Source organism: Chiloscyllium punctatum, chromosome 39 (genome assembly GCF_047496795.1).
Source record: "Chiloscyllium punctatum isolate Juve2018m chromosome 39, sChiPun1.3, whole genome shotgun sequence".
NCBI classification, from domain to species: Eukaryota; Metazoa; Chordata; class Chondrichthyes; order Orectolobiformes; family Hemiscylliidae; genus Chiloscyllium; species Chiloscyllium punctatum.
Window position 1 is genome coordinate 34,528,708 of NC_092777.1, and position 27,471 is coordinate 34,556,178.

General features: G+C 44.3%; 1 protein-coding gene across 1 annotated transcript in view; it reads right to left on the reverse strand.

Annotated features, from left to right (window-relative positions):
• Positions 1–12,304: 12,304 nt before the first annotated feature.
• The window catches only part of LOC140463948 (urotensin-2 receptor), a 42,733-nt gene continuing 27,566 nt past the window's right edge, over positions 12,305–27,471 (reverse strand). The window contains exon 2 of the mRNA XM_072558438.1: positions 12,305–14,045. The gene's annotated coding sequence lies outside the window, so the exon portion shown is untranslated. The remainder of the gene's footprint in view (positions 14,046–27,471) is intronic.

The window sequence follows — 27,471 nt, forward strand, 5'->3', positions numbered from 1 at the left end:
ATGTGTCCATTTATCGTTAAAATTGGTGTTAGTGATTATGTTAAAATGTGACGCTCTGAAATATCCTGGTGGTATCACGCATATTTGTTTGGAAACTTATCTGTCTGTCTGGGTATACTGTGAGATTGTGATTAGTTTGCTTTGAAGCTCAGAGGTAGAGTGCTCCATTGCCTCATATTATTTAGACAGCTGTTAGCAAATTACTAAATTGCTCATTTAGATAATTTCAGTTCTTTAAAGATGCATCTGGAGAATACTTTCACAGCAGAGAGAGTTAATATATCAAACTGCAAGGTCAACTATTGCATAAAGTCATTTTTAACATCTGAAAGGCTTATTCATTTGCTGTTAAAAACCTTGGAATAGATTTACTTGGTATGTCGTCTGAATAACAGACAAGAAAATTAATGAACTACATAGTGGAATGTGAAATTCACCCCATAAGCAGCATGACAACTGAAAATTGAAATGTTGAATGAAAAAATGGTTCCTTGCTGTCTGTCATAGATATAACATTTTTAATGGAACCATTTAAGCAGAGATGAAAGTTTTGTACTGATAATCGATATGAATTGCACCTTGAAATATGGACTTTCTTTTATTGAAATGTCTTACAAAAAGACAATCTAAACAGCAATATTATTAAGGTTTCTCAATCCTCTCTGGAACGTATTGTAATTTTTAAAACATCTAATAATTAATGTTTGATTTAATATATATCACTGGTGTACTGTTAAGTCCACAAATGTGCTACATTACAAATGCAGCAGCAAGCACATAGTCAAAGAAAAGATCTGAATATAAAAAAGAGAAATAAGGGTAAACGTATTTAATTTTCTCCTGACTTGAACACCCACTGCTGGCTATACAGATTGCAGAGATAATACTAAACTGTCCACCCATTAAACTCAACAGATGGGAAATTATGGGCAGTGTGCTTGTAATTTCCTGATACGTTTAGCCAGTGGACAAGACTCCCCATTTGTAGCATTGCTCTGTAAATGATTTTCTATGGCATTTGAACTGCATAAACATGCATGTTCTTAATTAGAAATATCTCTAAATACCATTTCGCCCTCTTAAATCAGTCATGTCAACACAATTTTATAAGATTACTCTGTGAAGAATTTCTAAAATGTGATAATTAAAAACCTCGGCATCCCTCCCTCCATCTGGGTGTTATTTATTTATTTATCCTCTGTTTCCAATTTCCGTTTCTCCATTATTTCGATCTTTCTTGTGCTGCTGCTACATTAATATTTACCGCATAAAGTGGATGCTCATGTTCTTCTGTGACTGGTTAGCTTGAAAGATAGAGAACCACACCCCATAAAAAGTGAAGATTATGAAAACACTATAAAATTGAAATACTAAGTAGTCCACGTAATTAAAATGGATGGCATCACTTTATTAGGGTAAAAACCTTGGTTCCATAGTCGTACATTCATCCCCTGAATTAAAAGGTGGTGATTTACTCCAAAGTTCTGAACACATACATTAGGCTTCACTTTACTGTTGTGGGGATGAAGCACTGTCAGAGATTTTGCATTTCGAATAAGATGTTAAATGTGTCTGTCTGTCTGTCCTGCGTAGTGAAGGTAAAATATCCTATGACACAATTTGCAAAAACACAGGCGATTTTTCCAGTGTCCTGATCAAAACTTACCCTTTAAATAATATCAATGAAATACCTGTTCGTTTACTTCATTGCTGTTTGTGTTGTGTGGGAATCAACTGCTACATGTCTTATATTACAACTGTGCTAATACTTCCAAAATATTTAATTGGCTGAGATATGCTTTGGGAGATTGCAAGGTTATGAAAGGTGTCATATAATGGTACATCTTATGGCCTAGTTTGTTTTTAGTGGATAAATTATTTATTATTAATAATCAGAATTTTGGTTGAATGTTTACTTATCACCAAATGTAAGGTAGGAACGTGCCAGTGATTGTAACTATCTAAATTGTTGAAGCAGATTATCCTTCACTGTTACTGACAAACATCGAATAACAACATTATAATAAGGGTACAATAACATAATGGCTATGTCACTGAAATGTTAATTCAGAGGCTGCAGCTATAATGAGCATTCATGAGCTCAAATTCCACGACAGCAACTGGACAATATAATGATATGATGAAAATAATATCTGCAATTTAAAATCAAAGTAGCATCTATAATGATGACCACGAAGCTGCTGGACTGAAGATAAATTCATCTGGTTTGTCAGGTTTAACTCATACTATCCTTTAGAGAAAGAAATCTGCTGCCTTCACCTTTTTAGCTGCTACACATTCCAGTTGCACAGTGATACATTGATTCTTATCTTCCCTCAGAAATGGTTTTATTTGCGTACAAGACGCATAAGCATAATTTAAGGGTGCACAATAAATGTCCTTGCCAGAGCATACAGATCCTGTGAGAGAATAAATAGCAGATCCAGGAATAAAACCTACATCACAAACAGAAAATATTGGAATCACTTAGCATGCTTGGCAGTATTTGTACACAGTGAAGCAGTTAATACTCCAGGTCAATATTCCAACCCTGCCTCCCCCACCCCACCAGCCCACCGCCCCCACAAAACCATTGCATTGGAACCTGTGCACAAAATTGAAATCAGTCTTGTGGCATTTGTTTTCAAAGTTTGTCTTAAATTTAATACATTTTATCCATCTTACAAGTAAAACATTAATGCAGATTTGAATATTCATTCCCAACTACAATGTTGCTGAAGTTGAATTACCTTCCCCTTTTAACTAAGCAAGTGTTGTACAGGTCCAGACCCCTTTAGCTGAGGATGTCTACATTAATTAATTATCTATGTCACATCTTGTGTCTTTTATATGACTGAAATATATTTATTATTCTTTTCATTGTATTGTGAAAAGCGTTAGGAGAAATACTCTATTCCAATTGGCTGTGACAGTTAAGAATGTTGAGTTTTTATTCTTTTAAGATGTCGAAGAGAATTGGCCCCTGAAATGTTCAAAAGTTCAAATATCCAGGATGCCAGAAATTATGGGTAAGTAGGGAAATGTAAGCCTTTCTTTCACACCAAGTATTACCAGAGTAATGGAATTAGTTTGCTGAGAAGTCAGACTGAGTGGTTTAAGAGACAGTTCATGGAAGTTCTGGGAAAGTAGGAAGGTAGGGCTGCCTGATGCATGATGGCTTGGTGGTTAGGACTGTTGCCTCACAGCACCAAGGAGCTGGGTTTGATTCCAACCTCAGGCAACTGTCTGTTTTCACATTCTCCCTGTGTCTGTGTGGGTTTCTACCAGTTTCCTCCCACAGTCCAAAGATGTGCAGGATAAGTGGATTGGCCATGCTAATTAAGCCCATAGTGTCCAGTGATGTGCAGGCTAGGTGGATTATCCATGGTAAATATGGGGTTATGGGGATAGGGAGGGTCAGTGCAGACTTGATGGTTCAAATGGCCTCTTTCCACATTGTAAGAATTCTATGACATATAGAAGTAAGAATGCCGTTGGTGAACATAATGGCTTTAACTGTCCCTGACATGATTTTGTTGGCATCTGTTTTATATCAGCTGACATTAGTTGACAGTGAATGCTAATAAATAGTACAAGATGTAAGTGTTTTGATTGCAATGTTATTTAAATTGGTTTGACATCTGAGTGTTCAGAGGTCACAAGTAAATCTCCTTGTTCCACTCTCATTATTAGTTGAGTGAAGAAGAAACTGCCGTTAACTTTTTATAGTTGTACTACCTCAGCGATGGATTTATGATGTGATAAACATCTTACAAATTGTGGCACTAACAGTCAATAAAATAGCCTGCACACTACTTAGTGGACTCTTGTACACCATATAGGTGCATCGCTAGTTTGTACTGTCTCTGTTAGACTGCTGGTTACCCTTCTTGAACTTTTTATGGGCTACTTTTTTCCTACAAATAAATGATGACTTGTGGGAATATCTTTGCTTTTGTTTGCTTTGGAGAGAGCTGGTAGGTTTTGCCTGTTTGGCTGGAGAATATTACATTCACCCAACAAGATGGTTTAAATGCTCAATAATTTTACAGCAACAATGATAATTTCAAAACACTGCTTTTTCTTAAGTTGTTCAAATTTTATAAGTGCCATTTAAAAAATATATCTAATTTTCAAAATGTCTGCTTTAGATACTTAAAGAAAGAAATCACAAAACCAAATTTACATTGGATGAAGTGACATTTTTATTAGAAATCTTTAATTGTATCTACAAGAAGCTGTTGGAATGGACAGAAAACCAGTTTGTTACTTGCGACAAAATCATAGACATGTAAATTACATATATTTTCAAACTTGGAATACAAATAACAGAAAGAGACTTTCCCGCTACAAGTGCATTTAAAACTGGCCAAAACTGACACGTCTGAACTTAAGAAAACCTACATGACACAACAACACCTTTTAATTTTACAACTGCCAAGTAAAATTAGCCACTTCACGGGAGAATTACAAAAAGCTGCAGGAAACCTTTGTTGAATGTTTGCCTTTTAGTGTTTTAATAAGAACATGAACATTCATTCTGGGTAATGAGGTTTACATTACCAGAAGTATCGAATGAAATGCCAGTTTGTGCATGTATACAATAGCTCCTATCTGATGATACGTAAACAGATTGTACAATTCAATTTAAAGTATAGACTGTGTACTTTGTAAATATGTTTCCTCAACATAGGCACAGTTACCGACAGAAAGTTCTAGATTCTACATTCAGCAAAATGCATTATATTGCACAACAATTCTTTATAGATACATTGCAAATGTGTCACCATGTGTTTTATTTAGAGTAAACATTCAAAAACAAATTCACATTTTCTTCATAAGAAGCATAAATTCATCACTAATATTCTCCAGATTGATAGTCTTCCTTTTTAACCTACATCTACAGCCTGAAAATTAATAGGGTTTCAGCATGTTTCACTTTGTATTTATCTTACTTAAAATGACCTGTTTAAAGTTATACCTAAAGTACACAGGAGTGTACTTCTGTTTAAAAGGTTTTGTATTTTTCCTTTTTTAACCATTTGTTACACTGTATTGTGTGTCTTAGTGTCAGGTCTAGTTGACAACTCTGCCTGTTAGAAGGGAGCAGTGCTCACTTGTTTCCATGTATGCAAATATGGATTTATGTAATACTAGGAGAGTACAAATGGGAACTTCTACAATCTCATTACATTGGAAACACATTGTGAAGTAGATTTATAAAATATTTTGGAGATCCAACCTGATGCCTGAACATGAGGGGCAACTGTTTTACACAGAGAGTGGTTCATACGTGGAATTAACTGCTGGTAGATGCAGGTACAATTACAACATTTAAAAGACATTTGGGTAAGTACATGAATAGGAAAGGTTTGGAGAGATTTTGGCCAAATACAGTCAAACTGGACTAGTTCAGTTTGGGAACATGGTCAGTGTGGACTAGTTGGAGAGAAGGGTTTGTTTCCATTACGTCTGACTGTATATTTCAAATAACCTTTCAAAAGATTCCTCACAAGATGAAGTGATGTGAAATGGGCTCCTGGTGGTGGCAGTGATGGTGGTGGTGGGGGGGTTTAGAAAATCACATGACAATTGAGTTCAATCCTGGTACCTCATTGGCTGAGAAATTACCATATTATTTGACCATAAGCTTACACACAAGTGTAATTTATACATTTATCAAATTAAACTAGATTTGCAACCAACAATGCCTTTCTCTAAGTATCGATTACATAAAATTTAAAGAAACTTTAGTTAGATAATATTTGACCCATCAAACTGCATTCACGTGTAACAAAAGCTCTATTTTTATAATATATATTTGAATTATATTTGAATATTCTTTAAGTATTAAATGTCTGCTTGTCAAATTGCTTCAAATGTTTAGGATTCTTTGTGTATTTTAAGTATCTAAAATAACGTTTTACACCAAAGTTTGTCTTGTATGGTCTTATTTTCCTGCATCGTGTTGCGATATTAATATTTTACATATATGTTGCTCAAATTCCTTTTAAATTTTTTTTAAAAACAGGACAGTATGAGTTATTCTAGATTTTCTTTATAGGTTATCCTTTTTACATTTGGAATTAGCCTTGTTGCTTCTTGAGAACACCATACAAGGATATACATAATTTGTGGCTTGGACTTTGTGGGAATGAAATTCCACATGATTCTCATTCATTTATTGCAATCTTTGACTTCAAAAACCCAGGATAATCACCAATAATAGGACAAGGATGGGCACATCACACATCTTTGGGAATGTCTTAGTAGGAATGGATGAGTTTGAGTTTGATTTGCTGTTGTCAGATGCACCGAGATACAGTGAAAAGTGTTGGTTGGTGTTCTATACAAGCAGATTGTATCATACAACACACATCAGTTAGCAGAATGGGGTGGAGAATACAGTGTTACAGCCACAGAGAAGGTGCAGCAAGTTCAGAATTAATATTTCAGACGTCCTTCGAAAGTCTAATAACAGCAGGGGAGAAGCTGTTCTTGAATCTGTTCATATGTGTATTCAAACTTTTCTATCTTCTACCCAACAGAAGTGTGTGGAAGAGAGTACAACTGGAGTGGAAGGGACCTTTCATTATGATGGTTGCTGTTCAAAGGCAGCATAAGGTATATACGGAGGCAATGAATAGAAGGTTGGTTTGCGTGATGGGCTGGGCTGCATGCACCAGGTTACAGAAAAGAGGAAATCAAGCAACTTAGTTGCTGGAATGTGAGTTTTAAATTTGAAGTTTGTGGAAGATACTGTAAATTTAAACACTGGAGTAATGTGGGGTGTAAGACTTAATGTGATGTTAAAATGTAGCAGTTGAAGTTTTACAAAGGGAAGAAGAGGAGAGACTGGCCTGAAGAGGACTGGCATAGTAATATTTAGAGGATGGCTTAGAGAGCATTGGCAAAATTATTTCTTGTGATGACAAGCGTAGAGACAGGTAGTATAATAGCATGTGGGTGACATTACAATTATAACTTTGCTTGGATTTTATTTCTGCTTTGTGGTAACATTTCTATCCATTGCATCAGTCCCTCAAGCTTTCTTTATCGAAAGTTGATAGTTCTCCATATTTTTCTGCTTGCTCTCCATATTTAACTAAATCTGGTTTTATTCCCTCCACTTTCATATCTAGGGCCTCCAGCCTCATTCTGGGTTGTTAAATCGCAAGGGTTAATGCCATGAAACAATCTCACATTAAAGAAATATCGTTTACAATTTTTATCTTCATCAGTTGGGTTAAACACAAGCGATGGACATAAGGAGGACAGATGACATGTTCATTTAAAATTCATAAGACGAGAAAGGAAAAAAACTCCTTCAATTATAGATAAAGATAGCTTGAGGAACTGGTCCAAAGTATTTTTAAAATTAAAAAAAATGCCAGTTGCAGTCATCTATGTGATATTGCCCATATACTACTGGATCTCTTGCCTGTGCGTTTGTCACCTCCAGACATTACTATGCCAGTACTCCCTGATCCATCCTCTGCCCTCCATTACGGTTGCCCCAAGCATTGCCTCTTACATCCTATCCCATGATCATAGAAAACATCAGAAATTAATTGGTATTCAGCTTGGAATGAATGTATTAGAGGTGGTGACCTGCTTCATGAATTCCCTGTCCAAGCAAGTTAATATGATTAATACCCTGTGAGCTTAAGAATATACAAGATACAAGACTATGAACTATGGTCCCTTTCAATGTGGATCGACATTTCTTTCAAAGGGATGTGTTTGATATTTTTGATTATTTGGGTAAACACTGTGGCGTTGAAATGTGTTCATGTAACACCACTTCTTGTATTGATTCCCTGGGGACTGGCATTGCCACGAGGTATACCTCTGCATCCTTTAATGAAACTGTAAATGTTACAATGGAAAATGACCTCTCTTAGAAATATAATGTAATTTATGTGGTTCCTAAGTTCTAATACTGCAACAAAAATTTACAGGAATCCTGATATTGCAAGGTCACATATTTATCCATATAGTTACAGAATCATATGCCATTATGTACTGCATCATAATATAAAAACATTTGTTTCAACTTGCTCACATTTAGAATAATTTGTGTAATATTTTTAATTCTATCTCTATGCTGTTTATCAAAATAAATGGGCAATATTAACTATTTTATCATCCAGGTTCAGCATTGAGTACTAATTTCTTATTCTGTTACCTTGATTGTTTTTAACTTCAACTTTGGCATGATATCTTCCACTTATTTAACCTTCTTGTATTCACAAATAAAAACACTGTGACAAACAAGATAAACAGCAGGTTAGAAAACCACTCCCAACATTGAGAGTTTTGTTCAAATAAAGTCATTACATTGTATCATCCATGCAATGATAATTTTTAATTTGCAACATAAATATAAGCAACTGCTTTTGTTATTTGTACTGCATTAATATTGAAAGTATTTTTACATAGAGTTATGTACATTTTAGTATAAATTTCAGTTTTGTTTTCTCTTTCCTATATATTTAATGCTCCTATATTCTCGATCATAAAGTATAAAATTAAGACGGTATAAATCTACTTACTTCATTTTTGTATTCAAACTATCCAATTGCATAAATAGTGTGTGTTGTGAATTTGTGTGCAAATGTAAGCACTGTTATTTACAGCACATAATAAGAATTTTGTATGAATTACGTTACACCATGGAGACAGTATCCTTCAATCTGTTTCTGACATAAAGCTAATTATATTAATTAAACAGCAGTTGCTCAAGGCAGGTAGTTTTATTTTAATTGCTTCTGAGTTTTACTGAAGTAAATTTGACCTGAAGTCATAAACATTGACAACTGGTGTTGATATGTGAACAACTTACTCAGAAAAGCTAACAGCTACAGTCATAATAACCTTTAAGCAGAATTTAATTACTTCCGTTCTTTTTTATCAATGACAAAAATATTATGATCTCACTGAGTGGTGGAGCAGTCTCAAAGGGCAAATTGGTATACATCTGTTCCTATTTATTATGCTCTCAGCGCATTGTAATTGTTGTCAAGATAATGTAAAATATGGACTATTGATTTTCAAACTACACTGATTGATTTAACATTGTGGTCATCATGGACTAAAAGGATTTTAAAAAAGGAACAAAAACACTTGCATAAAATGGCCACAGGCATCATCTGACTACATACTGGATTAGTGGTGCTGGAAGAGCACAGCAGTTCAGGCAGCATCCAACGAGCAGCGAAATCGACGTTTCGGGCAAAAGCTCTTCATCATATTCCTGATGAAGGGCTTTTGCCCGAAACGTCGATTTCGCTGCTCGTTGGATGCTGCCAGAACTGCTGTGCTCTTCCAGCACCACTAATCCAGTATTTGCTTTCCAGCAGCTGCAGTCATTGTTTTTACCTCATCATCTGACGACATGCAGCCCAGTAAGCCTGTCAATCTCTCCTGCAAAAAGGTGTGAACCCCACCTCATATTTTTGTTTTCCACCATGATGATTATGTTCACATGGTGAAGATGAAAACATCGCCTGAGATTATCAAGCTTGGGGATAATGAACTCAGTCACGGAATTACACTAATAATCTTGTATTTCAAGAAATGTTTAACAGAGTATATAAAGATTCTAATGATACAGAACTGAAAGGTTGGAGAACTCTCTCTCTCTCTCTCTACATCTCAAGAAGAAAAGGTGCCTGTTAATAAAGTAACAAATATCAAAACAGCAAGAATTCAAAGAACAGCAAATAATCTCTATGACAGACAATCTCATTTGAAAACTAAACAATCATGGTCTCAGGTTAAACCCTTACATCTTTCGAGTTTTAATTTCCTTCCATGTTCCCCTCATGGTGGACACTACCTCATTTTAACTTTGTATCTGTGTGTCTATGCTTGATTTTTTTTTAATCAGGGTTAGCAGGGAACAAAATTGCTTTCTTTCACTCAAGAAAACCTTGAGATTGCATCAGTAAGGAACCATAGAAATTAGTTAACAACATTATAACTGGAGAGATATACAGTCTTGTGTTAAAAAGAACATAAAACTTTGTTGCAGCCAATCAAGGAGTTTGTAAAGAAAGGAGCCAAAACAATCCTCTTCACCTGGTCATTAATATCCACATGCATTAGTGCTCTTTAAGTGAAATTGCAACTGGAGGTCAGGCCGCATGAATGTTTAGTAAGCAGTAAAGCATACTTGTGGCAAGATAAAGTTACCTACTTGAATTCCATTGCTCTAACTCTGAAGCACATTTCAAAAATTGAATCCAACAATCCTTCCTTCTCAAGGTCTCACCTCACCTGAGATGTGGTGACCTTCAGATTAAACTACCACCAGCTGGCTCTCTGTAATGACAGAGCAGCGCTATTGTCGGGCAGAGGTTTAGGGTGAGAGGGGAAATATATAAAAGAGACCTAAGGGCAACTTTTTCACGCAGAGGGTGGTATGAGTATGGAATGAGCTTCCAGAGGAAGTGTTGGAGACTGGTACAATTGCAACATTTAAAAGGCATTTGGATGGGTATATGAATAGGAAGGGTTTGGAGGGTGCTGGTGGGTGGGACTAGATTGGATTGGGATATCTGGTCGGCATGGATGAGTTGGACCAAAGGATCTGTTTCTGTGCTGTACATCTCTATTACTCTATGACTACAGCGCCGTTATTACCAAGATTATTGATAAAAGAAGAAACACCCTCGGAGAATAGGCCAGGAAAGTTACATTTTCTTTAGCTCAAGAATAGGTTACAGGGAAGAATAAATGGAAGAATCCACAAAGGGTTGTTTGGACAACAATACTTTACCATAATTGGTCACTGATGCTATTTCAATCACAGCATTTAACACGAGATTATGTCAACACTCAGAAAATATAAAAGTTTGGAAGGAATATGTAAGTGCAGATGCCTTCATGGTAGAACTAGCACAAATAGGGAACCTAAAATGTTTCATGTTTTTTGTTAACACTTCTTTGTAAATGTAAAGATGATGTAATATTCGGTTGAAATAGATTAGTAGACATTTGTGTTCAAATCATATGAGATGCAATTAATGGTAATTCTTGACTTGGAAAAGAAACCAGATATACTAACTGAGGCTTAAAAGACCATGTTAAATGTTACAGCAAAATTACTTTGTAACATTGTTATGAACATTAAAAGAAAATGTTACTAAAATAAAGTTTATAGTAAACTAAACAAACACAATGCTGACCGAAATATTATTTGATTTGTTTTCTTTAAAATGTAGCCTTTGTTCTCATTACTCTACATTAAATTATAAGTTTGCTTTTGTCTTTCTGCCTCTGAACAGTGAGAATACTCTAAATATGTGCAAGGCAATGATCTCATGCAATGGTATTTCCCATATACATGTCTATGTGCTTTGAGACATATAAAATTTTACAAAGTGCAAGAAAAATACTGCTTGATTACCATTTTACAAAAAAGATAATTTTATCAATTACATCCCTTCTGAAATTGTGATAATTAGATTAGATTACTTTACAGTGTGGAAACAGGCCCTTCGGCCCAACAAGTCCACACCGACCCGCCGAAGCGCAACCCACCCATACCCCTACATTTACCCCTTACCTAACACTATGGGCAATTTAGCATGACCAATTCACCTGACCTGCACATCTTTGGACTGTGGGAGGAAACCGGAGCACCCGGAGGAAACCCACGCAGACACAGGGAGAATGTGCAAACTCCACACAGACAGTCACCTGAGGCAGGAATTGAACCCGGGTCTCTGGTGCTGTGAGACAGCAGTGCTAACCACTGTGCCACCGTGACGCCCTAAATGTGTAGATACATCACAGGATCTATGTTGATATGAATTAAAGTTTTATTTTTCCTTGTGCAATGGCTGGGACAGAACATGTAAGGAATTGTAAACCATGAAAACATTCTTAAACTTGCTTTTCTCCTGTAAACCAAATAAATGGTGTGAGTCTGTGAAATACATGTTTGAGATGATATGTCACATTCCAGATGGAGCAAACATGTAAATCAATGCATTCAATCTCTAATTGTCTCACATTTTTGTTTGTTTGTTTTCTTTTTTTCTCACTTTCTCCTTCCATAGTTGCCACTGATCTCTCTCAGTATCTCTCTCATTCACGCCCATTCTTCACTTTGAGTATCTCTGATGTGAAGGTGCCGGCTTTGGACAAAGTCAGATGTCACATGACGCCAGGTTACAGTCCAACAGATTTATTTGAAATCACAATCTTTCAGAGTGCTGCCCCTTCATCAGGTAAAGTCTTCACCTGACAAAGGGGCAGCACTCTGAAAACTTGTGATTTTAAAAAAAACCTGTAACCTGGTGTCATGTGACTTCTGACTTTGCGTACCTCTTTCCTTACCTGTGAGTCCTTGATCTTCACTACATTTTTATTAGTATCGCTGCATCACTCTGATATATGTACCTTGATTCATGTAATAAGTTGCTGACACTTACCTTTTTAAAGATCCAGAGTGAGGAGGCAAAGTTCATCTAGCAACTGGTGGAACACACGCAAAATTCAAAGAGAGAGTGGGTAATTATGAGTTTTGGCTAAGTGAGAGAAGCTGGGTCTGGATAAAATGGGATCTGATGGTTTTTGGAAAGTACTGATGCCTGGGGATTGGAGCATTCATTTTGAGACAGTGAACTATATAAATACCTGAACACTCAGAGGGTAAGTGTAGTTTGTAAGCTCTTGAGAAAATATTAATGTTTTGGAACAATTGAGAGTTTCAGGGTCTGAGTCGGATAATTTTCAAGAAGGGACATGGACCTCTGTGAAGGATCTTGGGATCTGTTGATGCTTAGGCAGTAGTTCCAGTTGAGTCCCGAGGGACCACTGACAGATACCACAATTGGAATTGAGAAACAAAGTATCATCCCTGAGAGTAGAAAGGAAAGCTATGACTTCTAGGAACAAGGCAAAATTGTCAGCCTTTGGTATGAGACAGAAACTGTAGATGTTAGTGAATTTGTGAAGGTGGACTGAGGTACAGGGAATTGTATGCCTCGTGTCTGTGATTGAGCAAATGTCATTCAGGCTGAAAAGGAATATGAAGGCTTTTGACTTAGCACATGTACCGACCACCGAGAACTACTCTGGAAGGCCCAGCATTTTAATCGGAAATATAGCTTTCATCACAGAACAGTAAGACTATGGCCATTGTTCAAATTTTGTCATTTTTACGCTCAACTTGTCTCAGGATATTTATGCAATACTTGTACATGCATTGCAAACTCAGGTGAGCTTTTCTACCTCCACAGTAACCTAAACTGTGATTTTATTTTTACTTTTATTCACCTTGATTTACACTCAGCGGAACATTTTTCCTGATCTCGTGCTTGATGTAAGCACATTTTTGCCTTTCAATGTTTGTCAACTCAACCAAACTTCTAGATTAATCTACAAGTCGACTTAGCATCTGAACTGATCATATTGTGGTGGCCTTGATTATCAAATCAGAGTGTGTCTGATAGAAGCCGTCACAGCTCATTGCTTACAAGGAATGTCAAGGGCCAATGTTTTTGGAACTATGGACATTCACTGTCAAGTGCAAAGATCATTCCCTGTATTGGTCTGGTGCCCATATTTACTGGGCCAAACCAATTTCTGCCCTAGTGCAGTTCTCCTGTAGACAAAGCATTTATGTAAACATTGTGCATTAATAGAGAATCTTCCTTTTTGCATTCACAACAGCAACTTGAATCGAATGTGTTTCTTTTTCCCTTAGACATGAAAAGCAGATTTCTTTAAGGATGATCACAAGAAAGCTGTTCAATATGGAAATGTCAGTTTATAGATTTATAAAATGGCAGCTTTGAGTATTGGAACATTTCTATTCTGCTAGTTTTGCTTTATCTGAGGCCGAACAATTTAGTTTTTGTTATAAATATTTCCATTTGCCATCCTCATGATCGCACTTTCCTTCATTGTAAGTGCTAAGACCTCAGCTTCAGAGGGAAGGTAGTAGAGATCAAGTTTCAAAAGGTGATATTGTAGCTCCTTGGAAATAGCAAATTTTCTTCTCCTTGACAAGAGATGGTGCCTCATTTTTTCTGCAACATAATAACATTAACACAATAAATACAACATTAAACAAACTCCATTCTCTCTGCATATGTATTCAAATTCTGTTCCTGGATTACATCTCTGAATAACTGTCTCCTCTGTCAGTGTTGTTGCTACTGAAATTACCATCTCATTGGACATCTTTCACAGAGAGTTCGAAACAGACATCGCGACATCAGGAAGTAGTTCAGGCAAAATTCACAAACACATTCTAGTTGAAACAAGAAAAGCACGAATATGAACATAATAGGAAGGATGTGCTGATGGACTAAGATAAAGACGAATGGGAGGAGGCTTGTATGGGATTAGCATGGATCTATTGGTCTTAATGACCTGTTTTGGTGTTGTAACTATTTTGCAATATTTTCTATTGACTATCGTAGTTTTCTGCAGAATACCCAAATTGCAAACACACATTCATAATATCTGCACATCAAGGAATGGTTCAAAATCAGGTACAAAATTCTTCAGAGTATACATGAAGATGAAGCTGAAGATCCCCAGATCCACATAACAAAATATTTTGAAAACTTTGGCTCATAGAACATAGAGCATAGAACAATACAGTGCAGAACAGGCCCTTCGCCCCGCAATGTTGCGCCGACCTGTGAACTATTCTCAGCTCGTCCCCCTACACTATCCCAAAATCATCCATGTGCTTATGTAAGGATTGTTTAAATCTCCCTAATGTGGCTGAGTTGACTACATTAGCAGGTAGGGCATTCCACACCCTTACCACTCTCTGCGTAAAGAACCTGCCTCTGACATCTGTCTTAAATCTATCACCCCTCAATTTGTAGATATGCCCTCTCGTACAAGCTGACATCATCATCCTAGGAAAAAGTATTTCACTGTCGATCCTATTTAATTCTCTGATCATCTTGTATGTCTCTATCAAATCCCCCCTTAGCTTTCTTCTTTCCAATGCGAACAGGCCCAAGTCTCTCAGCCTTTCCTCATAAGACCTTCTCTCCAGACCAGGCAACATCCTGGTAAATCTCCTCTGCACCTTTTCCAATGCTTCCACATCCTTCCTGTAATGGGGCGACCAGAATTGTACACAATATTCCAAGTGTGGCTGCACTAGCATTTTGTATAGTTGCAGCATGACATTACGGCTCCGGAACTCAATCCCTCTACCAATGAAACCTAACACACCATATGCCTTCTTAACAGCACTATCTACCTGGGTGGCAACTTTCAGGGATCTATGCACATGGACTCCAAGATCCCTCTGCACATCCACACTACCAAGAATCTTTCCATTGACCCAGTACTCTGCCTTCCTGTTATTCTTCCCAAAGTGCATCACCCCATATTTATCTGCATTGAACTCCATTTGCCACCTCTCAGCCCAATTCTGCAGTTTATCCAAGTCCCCCTATAACCTGTAACATTCTTCCAAACTGTCCACTACTCCACCGACTTTAGTGTTGTCTGCAAATTTACTAATCCATCCACCTATGCCTGCGTCTAAGTCATTTATAAAAATGACAAACAGCAGTGGTCCCAAAACAGATCCTTGTGGCATACCACTGGTAACCGGACTGGAGAAAGTGAGGACTGCAGATGCTGGAGATCAGAGCTGAAAATGTGTTGCTGGAAAAGTGCAGCAGATCAGGCAGCATCCAAGGAGCAGGAGAATCGACATTTCGGGCATGAGCCTTTCTTCAGGAATTCCTGAAGAAGGGATCATGCCTGAAACGTCGATTCTCCTGCTCCTTGGATGCTGCCTGACCTGCTGCGCTTTTCCAGCAGCACATTTTCAGCACTGGTAACCGGACTGCAGGCTGAATATTTTCCATCAACCACCACCCGCTGCCTTCTTTCTGAAAGCCAGTTTCTAATCTAAACTGCTAAATCACCCTCAATTCCATGCCTCTACATTTTCTCCATCAGCCTACCATGTGGGACCTTATCAGAGGCTTTACTGAAATCCATGCATACCACGTCAACAACCCTACCCTCATCTACATGCTTGGTCATCTTCTCAAAAAACTCAATGAAGTCTGTGAGACACACCTACCCTTGACAAAACCATGTTGACTATCTGAAATCATATTGTTGCTTGCTAGATGATTATAAATCTTATCTCTTATAACCCTTTCCAAAACCTTTCCTACAACAGAAGTAAGGCTCACTGGTCTATAATTACCTGGGTCATCTCTGCTGCCCTTCTTGAACAAGGGCACAGCATTTGCAATCCTCCAATCCTCAGGTACTAAATCTGTAGACAATGACGACTCAAATATCAAAGCCAATGGCTCTGCTAACTCCTCCCTTGCTTCCCAGAGAATCCTTGGATAAATCCCATCCAGCCCAGGGGACTTGTCTACTTTCACTCCTTCTAGAATTAATAACACCTGTACATAACTAACCTCAATTCATTCTAGTCTAATATCTCCTACCTCATTCTTCTCCTCCACAATATTCTCCTTTTCCTGAGTGATCACCGATGAGAAATGTTTGTTTAGCACCTCTCCGATCTCTACAGGGTCCACACTCAACTTCCCACATCTGTCTTTGACTGGCCCTATTCCTACCCTAATCATCCTTTTATTCCTCACATACCTATAGAAAGCTTTAGGGTTCTCCTTTATTCTATTTGCTAAAGACTGCTCGTGTCCTCTCTTTGCTCTTCTTAACTCTCTCTTTAAATCCTTCCTAGCTGACCTGTAACTCTCCATCACCTCATCTGAACCATTTTGCCTCATCAACACATAAGCCTCCTTCTTCTTCGTAACAAGAGATGCAATTTCTGTTGTAAACCACGGTTGCCTTACCTTATCACTTCCTCCCTACCTGACAGGGACAAACCTATCAAGGACACTCAATATCTGTTCCTTAAACCAGCTCCACATTTTGTTTGTCTGCATCCTCTGCATTTTTCTACCCCATTCTATGCATCCTAACTCTTGCCTAATCACATTATAATTGCCCATCCCCCATCGATAAATCTTGACCTGTGGCATGTAGCTATCCCTCTCCATCGCTAAACTAAACGTCACTGAATTATGGTCACGATCTCCAAAGTGCTCCCCTACAACTAAATCAAACACCTGGCCTGGTTCATTACCAAGCACCAGATCCAGTGTGGCCTCCCCTCTTGGCACCCCTTCGACATACGGTGTCAGGAAACCCTCCTGTACACATTGGACAAAGACTGATCCATCCAACGTACTAGAGCTATAACATTTCCAGTCAATGTTGGGGAAGTTAAAGTCCCCATAATGACCATCCTGTCCCTTTCACTCTTACTCAGAATAATTTTGCTAATCTTCTCTTCCACCTCCCTGGAACTCTGCAGAGGCCGATAAAAAATTCCAAGCTGTGTGACCTCTCCTCTCCTGTTTCTAACCTCAGCCCACACTACCTCAGTAGACGAGTCCTCGTCAATTGTTCTCTCAGCCACCCGTTATACTATCTTTGACTAACAAGGCCACGCCTCCCCCTCTTTTACCGCCTTGCCTGTCCTTAATGAAAGATCTAAACCCTGGAGCCTGCAACATCATTCCTCACCCTGCTCTATCCAAGTCTCTGAAATGGCCACAACATTGAAGTCCCAGGTACCTATCCATGCTGCAAGCTCACCTACCTTATTTTGGATACTTCAGGCATTGAAGTAGACACACTTCAAGCCAGTTTGCTGTCTGCCAGCACATTCCTGTGACCCTGAAATCCTGTCCCTGTCCTCCCTACTCTTATCTTCCCTTGCACTGCAACTACACCTCTGGTTCCCATCCCCCTGCCGAGCTAGTTTAAACTCACCCGAATAGCACCAGCAAATTTCCCACCCAGGATATTAGTACCACTCTGGTTCAAGTGAAGACCATCTTGTTTGTACAAGTCCCACCTTCCCCAGAATGAGCCCCAATTATCCAAAAACCTGAAACTCTCCCTCCTGCACCATCCTTGCAGCCACGTGTTCAGCTGGTATCTCTCCCTATTCCTTGCCTTGCTATCACGTGGCACGGGTAACAACTCTGAAATAACAACTCTGTTTGTTCTAGCTCTCAGCTTCCACCCTAGCTCCCTGAAATCCTGCCTTACATCCCTATCCCTTTTTCTACCTATGTCGTTGGTACCTACATAGACAACGACTTGAGGCTGTCACCCTTTCTCTTCAGGACCCCAAAGATACGATCCAAGACATCACCTGGCACCTGGGAGGCAACACACCAACATGCAGGGCAATTTCACCAAAACAGGAATTGCTGGAAAAACTCAGCAGGTCTGGCAGCCTCTGTATAGAGAAATCAGGGTTAATGTTTCAGGTTGAGTGACTCTTCCTCAAAACTGATGGTAGCTCAGAAATAGTCACTTTATCTGCAGAAGATAGGATGTGGGAGGATGTAAGGAGTAAACAATAGGTGGGGATAGAGCCCAAAGAGCACAAAGGACTGGATAACAATCTTGCTAAGAGGGTGAATAGCTATTAATGTGGACTGTTAGTGGCTAACAATGGGTTGTGTGTATTCTCACAAGCTGAAAATGTGTTGCTGGAAAAGCACAGCAGGTCAGGCAGCATCCAAGGAACAGGAGAATCGACGTTTCGGGCATCAGCCCTGAAGAAGGGCTTATGCCCGAAACGTCGATTCTCCTGTTCCTTGGATGCTGCCTGACCTGCTGCGCTTTTCCAGCAACACATTTTCAGCTCTGATCTCCAGCATCTGCAGTCCTCACTTTCTCCTAGTGTATTCTCACAAGGCCTGATGTGTAGAAGTTGGGATAAGGACATAGGAGAGCTCAGAGTCCAGAAGACTGCAGGATCCACAAGCTGAATGTTTTTTTTTTAACCATCCAATGACAACACTCCCACATAATTGTATTTCTGTTCATGCATAAAATATTTTGGGATTGGATTTTATCTCTGGATGACTCCTGGCACACAATTCCCAGAAACACAGTTGCATGGAAAATTGCTTTAATGATCTGAAGGATGTACTCACATCAAATACCATTCACTCCTATCCTCATTGATCCATACTGACTGCTCATCTAGGAATGTCTTAATTTGAAATTCTCAATCTTCAAAAGTCTACACGGTGTTTGCATTTTGTATCTGTGTATCCTCCTTCAGCTCTCCAACTTTCCAAGATGTTAGCTCTCCTCCCATTCTAACCTTTTGTATATTCTCAATTTCTTTGCTGCACCATTAGTTTCCTTAGCCCTCAGATCTGCAATTTCTTCCCGAAATCTCTCCATATCTCTTCCTCCCACTCCTGCTAATATGAGTTCAGAAAAAATTGAGTTGAACTCTCAGCTGGATACAAAGATGCTTTTTTGGTAATTATATTTTTTTTGGAGGAAATCTCATCCTCCCTATTATAGACCCTACATCATTGTATCTGATCTTTCTGTGAGTTGAGAATGCCTCCAGGTCAAAATACACACTGCCCCATGAAGGTTTGGTTCCCCATTTTAAATCAGATTTTCGACCACACACCGCTTTGGTCTGGAAGTGTAAGGATTGGAAGTCCATTAAAATCATGACAACTTTGCGAGTTTGTGAAGAAAATGACATACCTGCTGAACAATCTGGAACATACTGAATGATAAGTGTAAAATGTTTTCATAATTTAAAACATCACTATGAGTTGCTAAATTGTAACATAGACGTATTTTTAATTTAGTGATGGAAAGGGGATATGTACTTTAAACTAAGGTGACCCTTAAATTGGTGAACCTACTCTATTTTGTTTGTATGCATTACAGTACCTTTACAATCAACAAAGCACCACAGTGCAGGGAAAAAAATGTTCCAAACACCCTATGATGTTGTGACTTCATCTTTGGTACTATACATTTAAATGACTCCGATTGGGTAAAAAAAAGTGATGCTGACGTCCAAAAAATGCCACCTAGTGCTTTCATTGTGGCTTAAACATTGAAAGATAATCTATTCTGAAAAAAAAATCAAATTCTCTGCTCCCTTATTTTGATTAGAGACAAAAAAACCCTGCAGATGCTGGAATTAAAGGTAGACAGGCAGGAGGCAGGAGGCTGGAGGAACACAGCAAGGCAGGCAGTACCAGGAGGCTGGAGGAACACAGCAAGGCAGGCAGTACCAGGAGGCTGGAGGAACACAGCAAGGCAGGCAGTATCAGGAGGCTGGAGGAACACAGCAAGGCAGGCAGTATCAGGAGGCTGGAGGAACACAGCAAGGCAGGCAGCATCAGGGGGCTGGAAAAACACAGCAAGGCAGGTAACATCAGGAGGGTGGAGGAACACAGCAAGGCAGGCGGCATCAGGAGGGTGGGAGAACACAGCAAAGCAGGCAGCATCAGGGGGCTGGAGGAACACTGCAAGGCAGGCAGCATCAAGAGGGCGGGGGAACACAGCAAAGCAGGCAGCATCAGAAGGGTGGAGGAACACTGCAAGGCAGGCAGCATCAAGAGGGCGGGGGAACACAGCAAAGCAGGCAGCATCAGGAAGGTGGGGGAACACAGCAAGGCAGGCAGCATCAGGAGGGCGGGGAAACACAGCAAAGCAGGCAGCATCAGGAGGATGGGGGAACACAGCAAGGCAGGCAGCATCAGGAGGCTGGAGGAACACAGCAAGGCAGGCAGCATCAGGAGGGTGGGGGAACACAGCAAGGCAGACAGCATCAGGAGGGTGGGGGAACACAGCAAGGCAGGCAGCATCAGGAGGCTGGAGGAACACAGCAAGGCAGGCAGCATCAGGAGGGGGAGGGAACACAGCAAGGCAAGCATCATCAGGAGGCTGGGGGAACACAGCAAGGCAGGCAGCATCAGGAGGGAGAGGGAACACAGCAAGGCAGGCAGCATCAGGAGGCTGGGGGAACACAGCAAGGCAGGCAGCATCAGGAGGCTGGGGGAACACAGCAAGACAGGCAGTATCAGGAGGCTGGGGGAACACTGCAAGGCAGGCAGTACCAGGAGGCTGGGGGAACGCAGCAAGGCAGGCAGTATCAGGAGGCTGGGGGAACATTGCAAGGCAGGCAGCATCAGGAGGGTGGAGGAACCCAGCAAGGCAGGCAGTATCAGGAGCGAGAGGGACACAGCAAGGCAGGCAGCATCAGGAGGCTGGGGGAACACAGCAAGGCAGGCAGCATCAGGAGGGTGGGAGAACACAGCAAGGCAGGCAGCATCAGGAGGGAGAGGGACACAGCAAGGCAGGCAGTATCAGGAGGGTGGAGGAACACAGCAAGGCAGGCAGCATCAGGAGGGTGGGAGAACACAGCAAGACAGGCAGCATCAGGAGGTTGGAAGAACACAGCAAAGCAGGCAGCATCAGGGGGCTGGAGGAACACTGCAAGGCAGGCAGCATCAAGAGGGCGGGGGAACACAGCAAAGCAGGCAGCATCAGAAGGGTGGAGGAACACTGCAAGGCAGGCAGCATCAAGAGGGCGGGGGAACACAGCAAAGCAGGCAGCATCAGGAGGGTGGAGGAAAACTGCAAGGCAGGCAGTATCAGGAGGGTGGGGGAACACAGCAAGGCAGGCAGTATCAGGAGGGTGGGGGAACACAGCAAGGCAGGCAGTATCAGGAGGGAGAGGGAACACAGCAAGGCAGGCAGTATCAGGAGGGAGAGGGAACACAGCAAGGCAAGCAGCATCAGGAGGGAGAGGGAACACAGCAAGGCAGGCAGCATCAGGAGGGAGAGGGAACACAGCAAGGCAGGCAGTATCAGGAGGGAGAGGGAACACAGCAAGGCAAGCAGCATCAGGAGGCTGGGGGAACACAGCAAGGCAGGCAGCATCAATAGGGAGAGGGACACAGCAAGGCAGGCAGTATCAGGAGGGTGGAGGAACACAGCAAGGCAGGCAGCATCAGGAGGGTGGGAGAACACTGCAAGGCAGGCAGCATCAGGAGGGTGGAGGAACACAGCAAGGCAGGCAGCATCAGGAGGGAGAGGGAACACAGCAAGGCAGGCAGTATCAGGAGGGAGAGGGAACACAGCAAGGCAAGCAGCATCAGGAGGCTGGGGGAACACAGCAAGGCAGGCAGCATCAGGAGGGAGAGGGACACAGCAAGGCAGGCAGTATCAGGAGGGTGGAGGAACACAGCAAGGCAGGCAGCATCAGGAGGGTGGGAGAACACTGCAAGGCAGGCAGCATCAGGAGGGTGGAGGAACACAGCAAGGCAGGCAGCATCAGGAGGGAGAGGGACACAGCAAGGCAGGCAGTATCAAGAGGGTGGGGGAACACAGCAAGGCAGGCAGTATCAGGAGGGAGAGGGACACACCAAGGCAGGCAGTATCAGGAGGCTGGGGGAACACAGCAAGGCAGGCAGCATCAGGAGGGAGTGGGACACAGCAAGGCAGGCAGTATCAGGAGGGTGGAGGATCACAGCAAGGCAGGGAGCATCATGAGGGAGAGGGACACAGCAAGGCAGGCAGTATCAGGAGGCTGGGGGAACACAGCAAGGCAAGCAGTATCAGGAGGGTGGAGGAACACAGCAAGGCAGGCAGCATCAGGAAGCTGGGGGAACACAGCAAGGCAGGCAGCATCAGGAGGGTGGGAGAACACAGCAAGGCAGGCAGCATCAGGAGGGAGAGAGAACACAGCAAGGCAAGCAGCATCAGGAGGCTGGGGGAACACAGCAAGGCAGGCAGCATCAGGAGGCTGGGGGAACACAGCAAGGCAGGCCGCATCAGGAGTGTGGGGGAACACAGCAAGGCAGGCAGCATCAGGAAGCTGGGGGAACACAGCAAGGCAGGCAGCATCAGGAGGGTGGGAGAACACAGCAAGGCAGGCAGCATCAGGAGGGAGAGAGAACACAGCAAGGCAAGCAGCATCAGGAGGCTGGGGGAACACAGCAAGGCAGGCAGCATCAGGAGGCTGGGGGAACACAGCAAGACAGGTAGTATCAGGAGGGAGAGGGACACAGCAAGGCAGGCAGCATCAGGAGGGTGGAGGAACACAGCAAGGCAGGCAGCATCAGGAGGGAGAGGGACACAGCAAAGCAGGCAGCATCAGGAGGGAGAGGGACACAGCAAGGCAGGCAGCATCAGGAGGGTGGAGGAACACAGCAAGGCAGGCAGCATCAGGAGGCTGGGTGAACACAGCAAGACAGGCAGTATCAGGAGGGAGAGGGACACAGCAAGGCAGGCAGCATCAGGAGGGTGGAGGAACTCAGCAAGGCAGGCAGTATCAGGAGAGAGAGGGAACACAGCAAGGCAAGCAGCATTAGGTGGGAAAGGGAACACAGCAAGGCAAGCAGCATCAGGAGGCTGGGGGTAACACTGCAAGGCAGGCAGCATCAGGAGGGTGGAGGAACCCAGCAAGGCAGGCAGCATCAGGAGGGAGCGGGACACAGCAAGGAAGGCAGTATCAGGAGGGAGAGGGACACAGCAAGGCAGGCAGCATCAGGAGGCTGGGGGTACACAGCAAGGCAGGCAGTATCAGGAGGGTGGGAGAACACAGCAAGGCAGGCAGCATCAGGAGGGAGAGGGACACAGCAAGGCAGGCAGCATCAGGAGGGTGGGAGAACACAGCAAGGCAGGCAGCATCAGGAGGGAGAGGGACACAGCAAGGCAGGCAGTATCAGGAGGGTGGAGGAACACAGCAAGGCAGGCAGCATCAGGAGGCTGGAAGAACACAGCAAAGCAGGCAGCATCAGGGGGCTGGAGGAACACTGCAAGGCAGGCAGCATCAAGAGGGCGGGGGAACACAGCAAAGCAGGCAGCATCAGAAGGGTGGAGTAACACTGCAAGGCAGGCAGCATCAAGAGGGCGGGGGAACACAGCAAAGCAGGCAGCATCAGGAGGGTGGGGGAACACAGCAAGGCAGGCAGCATCAGGAGGCTGGAGGAACACAGCAAGACAGGCAGCATCAGGAGGGTGGGAGAACACAGCAAGACAGGCAGTATCAGGAGGCTGGGGGAACACTGCAAGGCAGGCAGCATCAGGAGGGTGGAGGAACCCAGCAAGGCAGGCAGTATCAGGAGGGAGCGGGACACAGCAAGGCAGGCAGTATCAGGAGGGAGAGGGACACAGCAAGGCAGGCAGTATCAGGAGGGAGAGGGACACAGCAAGGCAGGCAGCATCAGGAGGCTGGGGGAACACAGCAAGGCAGGCAGTATCAGGAGGGAGCGGGACACAGCACGGCTGGCAGCATCAGGAGGCTGGGGGAAGACAGCAAGGCAGGCAGCATCAGGAGGGTGGAGGAACACAGCAAGGCAGGCAGCATCAGGAGGGAGAGGGACACAGCAAGGCAGGCAGTATCAGGAGGGTGGGGGCACACAGCAAGGCAGGCAGTATCAGGAGGGAGAGGGACACACCAAGGCAGGCAGTATCAGGAGGCTGGGGGAACACAGCAAGGCAGGCAGTATCAGGAGGGTGGAGGAACACAGCAAGGCAGGCAGCATCAGGAGGCTGAGGGAACACAGCAAGGCAGGCAGCATCAGGAGGGAGAGGGACACAGCAAGGCAGGCAGCATCAGGAGGGTGGGAGAACACAGCAAGGCAGGCAGCATCAGGAGGGAGAGGGACACAGCAAGGCAAGCAGCATCAGGAGGCTGGGGGAACACAGCAAGGCAGTCAGCATCAGGAGGGTGGGGGAACACAGCAGGGCAGGCAGTATCAGGAGGGAGAGGGACACACCAAGGCAGGCAGCATCAGGAGAGAGAGGGAACACAGCAAGGCAAGCAGCATCAGGAGGGAGAGGGAACACAGCAAGGCAAGCAGCATCAGGAGGGAGAGGGAACACAGCAAGGCAAGCAGCATCAGGAGGGAGATGGAACACAGCGAGGCAGGCAGCATCAGGAGGGAGAGGGAACACAGCAAGGCAAGCAGCATCAGGAGGCTGGGGGAACACAGCAAGGCAGGCAGCATCAGGAGGCTGGGGGAACACAGCAAAGCAGGCAGTATCAAGAGGGAGAGGGACACAGCAAGGCAGGCAGCATCAGGAGGGTGGGAGAACACAGCAATGCAGGCAGCATCAGGAGGGAGAGGGACACAGCAAGGCAGGCAGCATCAGGAGGCTGGGGGTACACAGCAAGGCAGGCAGTATCAGCAGGGAGAGGGACACAGCAAGGCAGGCAGCATCAGGAGGGTGCGAGAACACAGCAAGGCAGGCAGTATCAGGAGGGTGGGGGAACACAGCAGGGCAGGCAGTATCAGGAGGGAGAGGTAACACAGCAAGGCAAGCAGCATCAGGAGGGAGAGGGAACACAGCAAGGCAGGCAGCATCAGGAGGGAGAGGGAACACAGCAAGGCAGGCAGCATCAGGAGGGAGAGGGAACACAGCAAGGCAGGCAGCATCAGGAGGGAGAGGGAACACAGCAAGGCAGGCAGCATCAGGACGGAGAGGGAACACAGCAAGGCAGGCAGCATCAGGAGGGAGAGGGACACAGCAAGGCAGGCAGCATCAGGAGGGTGGGGGAACACAGCAAGACAGGTAGTATCAGGAGGGAGAGGGACACAGCAAGGCAGGCAGCATCACGAGGGTGGAGGAACACAGCAAGGCAGGCAGCATCAGGAGGGAGAGGGACACAGCAAAGCAGGCAGCATCAGGAGGGAGAGGGACACAGCAAGGCAGGCAGCATCAGGAGGGTGGGAGAACACAGCAAGACAGGCAGTATCAGGAGGCTGGGGGAACACTGCAAGGCAGGCAGCATCAGGAGGGTGTAGGAACCCAGCAAGGCAGGCAGTATCAGGAGGGAGCGGGACACAGCAAGGCAGGCAGTATCAGGAGGGAGAGGGACACAGCAAGGCAGGCAGTATCAGGAGGGAGAGGGGCACAGCAAGGCAGGCAGCATCAGGAGGCTGGGGGAACACAGCAAGACAGGCAGTATCAGGAGGGTGGGAGAACACAGCAAGGCAGGCAGCATCAGGAGGAAGGGGAACACAGCAAGGCAGGCAGTATCAGGAGGGTGGGGGAACACAGCAAGACAGGTAGTATCAGGAGGGAGAGGGACACAGCAAGGCAGGCAGCATCAGGAGGGAGAGGGACACAGCAAGGCAGGCAGCATCAGGAGGTTGGGAGAACACAGCAAGGCAGGCATATCAGGAGGGTGGGGGAACACAGCAGGGCAGGCAGTATCAGGAGGGAGAGGGACACACCAAGGCAGGCAGCATCAGGAGAGAGAGGGAACACAGCAAGGCAAGCAGCATCAGGAGGGAGAGGGAACACAGCAAGGCAAGCAGCATCAGGAGGGAGAGGGAACACAGCAAGGCAAGCAGCATCAGGAGGGAGACGGAACACAGCAAGGCAGGCATCATCAGGAGGGAGAGGGAACACAGCAAGGCAAGCAGCATCAGGAGGCTGGGGGAACACAGCAAGGCAGGCAGCATCAGGAGGCTGGGGGAACACAGCAAAGCAGGCAGTATCAGGAGGGAGAGGGACACAGCAAGGCAGGCAGCATCAGGAGGGAGAGGGAACACAGCAAGGCAAGCAGCATCAGGAGGCTGGGGGAACACAGCAAGGCAGGCAGCATCAGGAGGCTGGGGGAACACAGCAAGGCAGGCAGTATCAGGAGGGTGGGGGAACACAGCAGGGCAGGCAGTATCAGGAGGGAGAGGGACACAGCAAGGCAGGCAGCATCAGGAGGGTGGGAGAACACAGCAAGGCAGGCAGTATCAGGAGGGTAGGGGAACACAGCAGGGCAGGCAGTATCAGGAGGGAGAGGGACACAGCAAGGCAGGCAGCATCAGGAGAGAGAGGGAACACAGCAAGGCAAGCAGCATCAGGAGGGAGAGGGAACACAGCAAGGCAAGCAGCATCAGGAGGGAGAGGGAACACAGCAAGGCAGGCAGCATCAGGAGGGAGAGGGAACACAGCAAGGCAAGCAGCATCAGGAGGGAGAGGGAACACAGCAAGGCAGGCAGCATCAGGAGGGTGGGAGAACACAGCAAGGCAGGCAGTATCAGGAGGGTGGGGGAACACAGCAGGGCAGGCAGTATCAGGAGGGAGAGGGACACAGCAAGGCAGGCAGCATCAGGAGGGTGGGAGAACACAGCAAGGCTGGCAGTATCAGGAGGGTAGGGGAACACAGCAGGGCAGGCAGTATCAGGAGGGAGAGGGACACAGCAAGGCAGGCAGCATCAGGAGAGAGAGGGAACACAGCAAGGCAGGCAGCATCAGGAGGGAGAGGGAACACAGCAAGGCAAGCAGCATCAGGAGGGAGAGGGAACACAGCAAGGCAAGCAGCATCAGGAGGGAGAGGGAACACAGCAAGGCAGGCAGCATCAGGAGGGAGAGGGAACACAGCAAGGCAGGCAGCATCAGGAGGGAGAGGGAACACAGCAAGGCAGGCAGCATCAGGAGGGAGAGGGACACAGCAAGGCAGGCAGCATCAGGAGGGTGGGGGAACACAGCAAGACAGGTAGGATCAGGAGGGAGAGGGACATTGCAAGGCAGGCAGCATCAGGAGGGTGGAGGAACACAGCAAGGCAGGCAGCATCAGGAGGGAGAGGGACACAGCAAAGCAGGCAGCATCAGGAGGGAGAG